This window comes from Thunnus albacares, chromosome 1 (assembly GCF_914725855.1).
Source record: "Thunnus albacares chromosome 1, fThuAlb1.1, whole genome shotgun sequence".
Taxonomy (NCBI): Eukaryota; Metazoa; Chordata; class Actinopteri; order Scombriformes; family Scombridae; genus Thunnus; species Thunnus albacares.
In genome coordinates this window covers 32,175,469-32,185,927 of record NC_058106.1, presented here as the reverse complement: position 1 = coordinate 32,185,927, position 10,459 = coordinate 32,175,469, and positions in this window count along the sequence as shown.

Here is a 10,459-nt window from a genome sequence, read left to right as displayed (position 1 = left end):
GTCAAGTTAGCTAGTAACATGTCCACATTGTTTAACTGGTTTTATGGCCCCAAATAAGCCCCCTAATTTTCTTTTACATTGACGGTATGTCTCCTAAAGGAAATGCATAATCAATTCGAAGCCAAGCCGTAACATAGCTTAAACTTAATGTTAGTTTTCAAGCTAACGTTTGAGCAGCTAATAAGTTGGTTTAAAAAGACACATTGATGTACCTTTCTTTGTGGGTTGGTAGTAGTAGTAGTAGTAGCAGTAGCGGAAGTGACAGAAGTTGGATGTTGTGGTGGTCATGTCACTGATTTTTGAGCTGCAGACCTTGCTTACTGCATCAACAACATAATCCTTGAATCCATATTGTATTATTTTTGGACTAGCCCCCTCCATGATAGCTGCCTCGTGTGTTGGCCTCTGCTGGTCTGCCACATCCTAGTAGGTTGCCACGTTTGCGTGCATTGCACTAGAAATATTACCCAATCATGTTTCAAAAACAAAACATAACGTCTCAATATCTAGAAAAATGAAAATATTCAATAAAAAAGTCAAGGTCTTTCGAGTCATCTGTCTCGAGTCTAAGTCAAGTCTCAAGTCATGAATACCAAGTCGAGTCTTCTATCAATGTTAGTAAAGCAAGTCTCAAGTACTTAAATATGCTCCAGTCCAACTCGAGTCAAGTCATGTGAATTGAGTCTCCCACCTCTGTCAATAAATGATGTGTTCAGTAATATTATATAGATATTAGTTTTGTTCATGCATTAATCAACACTGAAAGATAAAAGTATTTTACAAAAAACACATTGAAACAGGACTGCTTGACAAAACAAACTCAACTCAAGGTCCATTTATAGTAGTAGCTGATCTGGAGCTTTTAATCATAACACGTGATCTTCATCAGCAGATGGAGTTTGCCCAAGTTGTCAGTTTAAATTTCTCCTTGAGCAGCAGCTCCTGACTCAATCTCCCTCCTCAGCACTTAAGTGCTGACTTAAGTGTTTAAGTGCCGTCAAGAGGTTGTGATACATAGCAAAACAAACTAGCGAAGCTCGGTAAACAGAACTGCATTCCTGCGCATGCACCATGGCGTCTGCCGTACAGGGAAGTGCTCACTGGAGACTGAAAATGTGATCACTGTTTTTACTTTTTGGAGCTGTTTCTAAACAACGAACATGGCCAAACTCTTTAGGGGTTCAGGAAGATTTCACCCAGTGCAACAGTGTCGCTCATTGGGGTGTTTTTAATAGTTTTTGGACCTGTTGTCATTTTTTATTTGTGACCTTTGGAGAGTTTGGGGTAGTATGGATATTGCTGTAATATCATGTTTTATGTTTGACAATATTGCAAGATTAATTGGCATTTTGCCCTTGTGTCATTTTTCTTGTCTTCCTTATACTTTTTTTCATGTATGCTGTTTCCAAACGCAAGATTAAACCTTAAAGGGGTCAAAGGGACTGCTCATTTTATGGAGCATGGAAAATTATTAATGATTTTCAGTTGGAATCACAGTGTGCGTGTGTGTGTGTGTGTGTGTGTGTGTGTGTGTGTGTGTGTGTGTGTGTGTGTGTGTGTGTTCTACTGCAGTAATTGGAAAATAAACTATAAAGGCAGCTATGTAATGTTTGAAGAAATGGACTGGACATCTGCTCATAAATGAGAGTGAAGGACGATGAGCAGGTTGTCTGTGTGCATAAAGAGTCTGCACGCATTCCTTATACAATGGGTGATAACTATTCAACCATCTGTTATTATCTACAGCATGCGATATCATTCATTGCTTATTTAGATGAAGACTGAAGATGGACTTCAGTTTTTCCTTTTGTGCACAATAGACAATTGTTTTAATGATTACTTTTAAGAAAAATGTACTTTTTACAAGCAATTTCAGATTAACTCCACTCAAGAGTCTGGGCAAGAATTGGCCTTGATTGGCTGCAGAATTACTTACTTCCTCTAATCAGGCAATTTTGCGTCATTTGTGCTGGAAACCCTCTTAAACAACAGGTTTACCAGCATTTAAATAGACAGAGCTGCTGCTGTCAACCAGTTATTCTGCCTGTGACTAATTTGTCTCAGAGTACATCCAATTTATTTGCCTTTGTTGATTCTTACTGAATCTACATATTATTTAACTATATACTTATTCGTCTCTGCTTTGACGTAAATTACCATTAATGAGTAATGAATGTGGCAATCAAGTTAAACTGGTATACCCAGTTCAAATCAATCAAACAAAGAGTAAGCACGCCTGCCATTAACCTATTATTAAAGGAACATATTAGTGTATGTTTAATAGTATCTACCCAGCCTCACTGTACACTGTGCTGTCTCTTTGTCAGACTACCACCTGTTTTCCTCGAACCTCCCTCACATAATCCTCCGTACACAGTCTTCTGAATTCTTCCAGATCGTTGTTGGCAGTTGTCTTGCTGTGAAACTTAAATTTCCAATGAGGGAAATCCAAGCAGTAATGATGTAAATATTGGACATTTAGACCCACAGTGCAAACATCTGTCCACAAAACACTCGGATTATGCAGCACAAGCTGTTAGTAGGAATTTTGATGGATATTATTCTGCCTTGTGTTAGAGCTGTAAATATACCGCTCTGTTATATAGCATAGAGGGAAGCTGTTGGGGAAATAGTTGCAGGGGGTTAATTGAGTGGCTTTCATTCTGAGGTTACATTTCAAATAATGACTATCCTAACACCTGCAACAACTGACTTTTTTTGGCCACTGGGGGGCAGTGGAAACAAGCTGTGAACTTACACATCGTCACATTTTAAATGGATATGGGCAATGTGTTAGCAGCCCAAAATTACACTGTTAGAGCCGGTGAGATGGTGATGGAGGTACCTGGAAGTTCCTCTTGATCAGATATTTCATATATGTCGATCTATCTATAAGTTTCCTCATTGGAGTCACAGGTGTAAGGATAGAGGATGTTGTATGGCTATACAGATTGTAAAGCTCTTTGAAGCAAATTTGTGATTTATTGGACTATACAAAAAAATTGACATGATTTGACTTAACCAAAGTTAAGTTGTGGGCCAGAAAACCATAACAGTTGCTGAAAGCTGCTACAAAGCTCTGTGGGGCTGAGGGGAACTACAGAGTCAGGTGTTAATTGTTTGTAGGTTCATCACTTGGTGTCAAGTTTTACATGAGTACATAAAGATGCACAGACATGTGACACTATGTTATCTAACTAAGCTGCCATGTGTACAGTTCTGGTTTGAGTGAAAGCTCCTCCCATCCCCATGTCAAAGTATCCATGATGAGACACTGAACCCCAAATTGCTCCTGATGTATGTGTATGCAGAGGGAAACAATGTGAGCCACTTTCAACAAAAGTCAATATCTGCCAAACTAATCTGTTGGCAGGATGTCAATGTGGTCAGGCTGAATTGGCTGGTAGACTTTACCTGATAAAGACTTGACTGCAGTACACTCACCAATAAAAGCTGAGGTTTACTTTGATGAAATCTGGTGATATTCTATATTTTTCTTATTGTCAACAAAATCCAGGAAAAGACTAACACATTTACAGTGTAGCGAACAGTGTTGGGCATGTTATTTGAAACTTTAATCAATTACTTATAACTCATCATTTAGAAGAAGTTGTATTAAAATTAATATTAAAAAAAGTATTTAAAATTTACTCAGCAGTAATTAGTTATATTATTTTATTTAGAATTGATGGTTTACAAGCTGTGAACAGTTTAGCACCTCCATATTTAGTCGACTGTCTCTCCCTCTATACTCCTAGCCGCTGCCTTTTCGAACACTACAGCACATACCTACCAGCAGTTAAGACAAAGAAATATGGAGAGGCAGCGTTTTCTTATCATGGACCAAGACCATAAATATCTGCCATGCAAACTTCTGTAAATTCCTTTAAGAAAGATCTTGAGACTCACCTTTTTAATTTAACTATGCTTATTGAATCTTACTGAAAGTGTACCTATTTCTTTTAATCTTATTTGAAATTAAAATGTTTTTAAAAAGTTTTTAGATTTGATGTAAAACACTTTGAGGCGCATGTATGCATGGCAGGTGCTATACATGTAAAGTTATTATTATTATTATTATTATTATTATTATTAGTAGTAGTAGTAGTAGTAGTAGTACTAGTAGTAGTAGTATTGTTGTTGTTGTTGTTGTTATTATATTATATTGCATGTTATATTCCTTCTGTTACTCAGCCCAGCTGTCAAAAGTGTCTTTAATTCCATTTAGTCAAATGAACAATTTACTCCTTAATGAGTAACTAAAAACTACAGTCCCCAGCTGTTTTGAGAAATATAGCATTCATTTGTGGCACTTTTTTAAAAGATTCACATCTTAGTAGGAACATATGGGCTTGTGTCTAAGTGCCACACACAGGGTAGGAAGGACTTACACATTGATGGTTTTGGTCTTTTGGTAGGAACTTACTGACAGTAGGAGTGCAGGTGTAGAATACCGCAGGCACTATTCTTGAACCAGTCATGACACCATTCACCTTGTAAATATTGTAGTCTGTGGGTTATTGTACATTTGTTTAGATCTGGTTGCTGCAGGGCGACTCAGTCCACATCAGGAGGACTCTTATGCTTCAAAGCCGCAGGAAACAATCCAAGTGATGTAGTCTGCAGCAAACTGGCACCTGCCTCGGGCACCTACAGTAGTCTGAAACCTGCTTTGACCTTATTACAATTCCATTGTGTGAAATCTGGTCCAACCTGTCCAGAGAACAGGTAAAACTAATGTAATTATGTTCACACAGACTAAAAAGAAGACACAAATTTCTCCTATTATCATCTCTTTTTTTTTAGCCTGATTGATTATAGGGCTTTGATGACAGCATTAAGTCATTATCTTTGGCTGTTGTGCTTTAAAATGGGGCCTTGCAGCTTTTTACTGGCTTGAAAGTACTTATCAATGTACCTTTTATGCAAATGTTGGCTGGCTCTCACTCTCTCTCTGCTCTTTATGGAACAGCCACTGGTGTAGCTTTATTTTTGAGTCCATTTTTGGCCCACTTTTGTTCATATCTTTGCAATTATACTTCTCTAAACTTCAGATTATGCTACATTCACAGGACTTGTTCCCATTGTCTGTTTGCCTTAAGTCCACACAAAGGTGCATAAAAGGGCTCTTAAAAATACTCCTGTCTCAATGTCACTTGGAGAATTTTAAAAACTCACAGATGGCCTTGAGGCAAATTTCTTTGTAAAATGTTCATGCTTTTTTTGTAATGTCATTGTTGTGTTTCGCCCATTCTATTCAATATTAACATAATTTTCGCTATGCTGTAATTTTTCTTTTTTGCCTTTATTTACCTCAGTGGCAGAAAGATCCATGCCTTTATTTGGAACAGTCTTATATTAAAGACAGGGTCCTCTATTCCTCACTCCATGTTTACTTATTGTCTTGATAAATTTAATATAATGCACATTTCAACAGCACCAGTTCTGTCAGGGCTCACTGAGACTGTCCTAAGAAAAACAACAACATGAGTTGTTTCAGCAAATGGCTAATAATTCAGTTTGTTGATGTTTAACTGCAAAAACTCTCTAGCGGCCATAGGAATTATGACTCTTGTCCATCCGGAACAAAGCAGGAAATAATGTGGCATTGTTATACAGTAACAAAGTCCACAAAGGACAGAGGTGGAGGTCAACAAAACATCAGACTTTGATACAATATGGCGTTCTCTTCCTGCTTTCTTCTAGCCTTGACCTTAATAAAGTAGTAAGTTAAACATGATGTTTTCCTAACTTTAACCAAGTCAGTTTTGTCCCTAAACCTAACCAAACCTTCACCATAGCAGTGTCAGTTTAGAAAACGGTTTTCATTTTGCAACAGTAATTTGGGCGCTGGTAAATTATGTCATCCTGCCGAGTCAGGCGTCAGATCAGAAAACATTTTCATGTGTCATTCTGGAGGGTACTCACAAATGACATATTTTGATGTTTAATTTGGAGGTCTGAGTGGTCTCATCATACTCACCACTCTCATTCCAGCCGTTCCATTTTTGCAATTTTTCTCATTTGAACTTGAACTCAACACTCTCTGCAGATTTTTCACATCAAAAGTGCATGAAGTGTTGAGTTGAAACTTGATCAAGTAAGCTGAACCTGAGAAAAACAGTAAAGTGAAAAGACTAGAATTTGTTAGTGAATGTAAATAGTATCTCAGTTATGAGCGCAGTAGACTAGTCATTGCTATGGAAATGTACATTATGAGGAATTTACCATGTGAACCACTGCTACAGGTAATTACACCCCTTTAATTGTGTTTTTTACCTGGCCTTCATACCAGCTTTTATATGAAAATTTACAGTAGTTTCTTATGTGTATACAGTATTTAAATGGTCCAGTTATATCAACATTTAATGTTTGTAGGGCTAAAAGAGGGCTGAAACTATTATTTTACCTGGAAACTGGGCCTCACAGGAGTTTACTGTATCTTTTCCAAAAGTGTATCTGTACGCTGCCATGTTCTACAAGTTAACAGGTGCAAAACAAGAGTATTTTGCATAACTGATAGCAAACCTTGCTAATTTTACACAGGGCTTTTCAGTATTCACTGCTTGTCAATGCAAATGCCACTCCCCTGTCTCATCTGTACATTCGGAAACCTTTCGTATTTGTTTATCTTTCCCAGAACGGGCTCTGTCAGAGGACTCTGACCTTTCAGATCCACCCCAGTGACCCAACAGCAGCAGCAACCAGTGTGGAAAGATCACTGACAGACAATATCCTGTCAGAGACATGGGTAATGCATAAGCTGAGCTGCCAAATGCAGTGAGACAGTGAGAGAGAAAATGTTAACTCGCTGTTTGGCCTCATTTCTCACTCTCTCTGTCATATCCCATTGAGTTAGCTTTTAAATACATCCCAGGGATCTCTTTAATGTCACAACAGTCTGAAGTGTAGTTGTACTTTTAAAATGCAAAACAATATCTCTACCACCACCACAAACAAACACACACACACACACACACACACATGTACACATACAGTATGTTGGTTTGGCATACTTTTAGAAATATTTTACTCACTTACATTATTTCCCTGTGGGCTTGCCCTAAACTTAGTTTTGCCCAATTAAGACAGAATCTAATCTAGATCAGTGTGGATTCACCCTCACTAACACTGACTGGAAATCAAGCGGATAGCTCCGGGTCTGAAAAGTGAAGCTAATGTGGAAGTGACTTAAACCTGCATTCTCTCTAATGGCCAGCAGGGGGCTACTCTACTTGGTCCAAAAAGAAGTCCGATTGTATGGAAGTCGATGAGAAAATGACCCTATTTCTCTCTTGATTTATTACCTCAGTAAACAGTTTCCTAATGAGTTTATGGTCTCAATTGCTAGTTTCAAGCCTTCTTCAATACAGAATTATTTTCATTTTGTAAATTTTGGTCCCATTTAGAATAAAATAGACAATAAAGCAGGGTATGCTTTAGGGTGTGGCTAACTTGTGATTAACAAGTCGCTACCAACGTTGGTTAGGTAACATAACCATGGCATTACCATGGGGTATAAACGTAGCTGTCCCTCTTTCAGTGTGTTTTCAGTTCATGAAAGTTAATTGTAACATTTTGGTTGCCTAAAAAAGTCAGCATTTGGTTGTACTGAAAGACCCTCTAAGGAGTCTGATCAGTTTTTCTGGTAAGTACATTTTGTTTTAATGGTTTTAAGCCTGTTTTTGGCTGGCAAAAATTAGCATAAGCAATTAGCATTAGCATTTACAGTCTGTGGATATCACAGTTAACCATAGACTGTAAATGCATCATGCTAACCAAGCTAGCAGCTAGTGTTAGGGTCAGCTCCACCCTCTTGTCCAAATATGGTCACTTCTGGCTCTGAAAATCCAAGATGGCGACGGTCAAAATGCCAAACTCAAGGCTTCAAAATGTGAGTCCACAAACCAGTGGGTGACGTCACGGTGGCTACATCCATTATGTTTTAGTCTATGCTGGCAACATAATTTTAGTGTCTTGTAAGACAACTGTGTAAATCAACTGTGGTTTAACCATCACTTTTTTTGTTTATTTAATGATGTTTAATAATCATTGTTTAGGCTAATCATCATCATTTTTTTAATTCATATACAAACAGTGCTGAAAAAAATGATCGTTTGTAGTTTTAGAAGGAGTTATGTAGCTATTCATTGACACCCACTTGCTGTCTGCTAAAAAATACAGTACATATTAAAACCACAAATTAGCAGCTAGCAAGACAGATAGCCAAGTTGCACATACATGTAAAACAGCTTGTGATGTTTGTTGATATTTTTTGAACTCCGTTTGAAACATTGCATTAGAAATTACGTACCACTTAAGAAAAAAGCAACGTCATTTAGGCCTGTTCCCCTTCTGTAGCTAGCTAGATGCTGATAAAGTACTGCGAACTGAAGGGAAGTGACTAGAACGGAAAAAGGATGTGTGTTGGGTATGGGGGCAAGGCTGTGGGGTGACATTACTTTCTGGCTTGTTGAATGAATATCTCGATTGCATCAACTGCAACACACAAAAAATGAATTCACTTAACATTATTATATACAAAACTGCCAATCAGGTTTATTTACTTATTAATCGAAGGTGGTAGAACGCCATCCTGGGTCGTTCCGGCCCACTTTAACCCCTGAACATAATCTTCTCATCTATCTGTTGGTAAGAAAGCAAATAATCATATTTCCCAAAATGTCTTGATAATACACTTTAGATAAATGTTGATTTGACTTGACATGATTTGATGTTGTCCCTAAATGTGGCATGTTTGAAGTGATTCATGTTTGTGTGTGTATATGAACTATACCTCTCTTTTAGCCTGTTCTTTAATTTATTTGATTTGACCTTAAATTTATTCAAATTGTGCTTTTCTCATTGTCATCACACGGACATAAAGATATAAAGCACATCCCACACATAATATTCTTCATCAACTCTGAATTTAAAAAGGCAGTAAAGCATTGTGGTAGTTTTATTTTGATATGTAATTATAAAGCAGTGAGCTTGCTCATACAGTACTGTCACACCTAACTGGTTAAACCAAAACCAAAAGTTTCAGGAAGATATGAGAACAATGTGGAATTGCAAGTTCAACATAATTGAAAATGTAATACAAGACAGAAACTGACAGTTGACATTTCAGCTACTTTTATTAGAACTTGGGTGTTTCAGGGGTTTTTTTATGGACAGTGCTAAAAAGGAATTTAATTTGGAGTTTTGAAAGTGACACGCCGTCCTCCTTCTCTGTCACAAATTCACCTTATGAAGCCATAAAAACACTTCCTGAGTGTGCCAGGTAGCTGTTCAGGTGCTGAATGAATGTATTGAAGTTCAAGCTGTTCCATTTCTCACCATAATTTGTCCCTGTGGATTAGTGAGGGAGGTTTGGCAACAGAGTCTCAAACAGCAGCTGCACATCAGCGACCTTCCATTCCTCTGTTATTAACTAAAGCTGGGGAATTTGAGACCTTTTAGGATGTGCCGATGATTTATTCCATACACTGACTCACTTTTCCATCATATATTGTTCATTAAGATAAATTTGGCTTATCAGTGAGAATAAATTATTAAATTGAAACAAATTCCTTTGATCTCTAATTGTGCCCGAGACATTCTGAAAATAACACCATTACCCAACATTACTGCATTAGAGACATTACCTACAGTGAATATGTACCATATGTACTGTAAGTACACCCTCCCTCACTTACAAAATACAACAGTGGGCTGCAGAGTAAATGATTGTATGAGATGTGGCTACACAGTGTGTGACCCTAAATATCTTGAAGGATAGGTTCACAATTTTTCAAGTGTGTCTTAAAACAATAGTTACTATGCCCATAGGAACACTAAAACAGGTTTTTCTTGCTGTGATTGTTCGTCCTGTTCGTACTGGCCATTTAAATATCCCTTCCTGATGTGCAAATGACAAAATCCACAACCCTTGTTCTTTGTAAAAATGTATTCCAAAATTTATCTGAAGATAATATGAGGCCTCAGCAGTCTGAGTTAGTCATATCAAGTCAATATCTTCCAAAGTTACAGTCTTTTTTGTACAAAATTCCATGTTTTTGTTACTGTCCCTCCACTGCAGCCCAACAGGGAAACATTGCAGGAATCAAAATGAGAGAATTTTGTACTAAAAGACTTTGGAAAATATCCGCTTTATTTAACTAACTCAGAATGTTCAGGCCTCAGCTATGTAACCTTTCAGATGTCCAAATATTTTTTATTAGCTTCTCAGACAACTGTCATCATATCCTCAATAAACTAGAAATACCGCCTTGCGGTTGTATGCCTCCGCCAGCCAGCCCAGTTGCAGCTTAAATCCATGTCTATCCAGACTCATATAATATTTGTAGTGAAGACTTTGAAGGAATTTAATAAAAGGTATTAAGTGTATTTTTCTTATATGTGTTCACATGCTTGGCCAATAAAGCTGATTCTGATAGAACACAAAGTTTTAGCC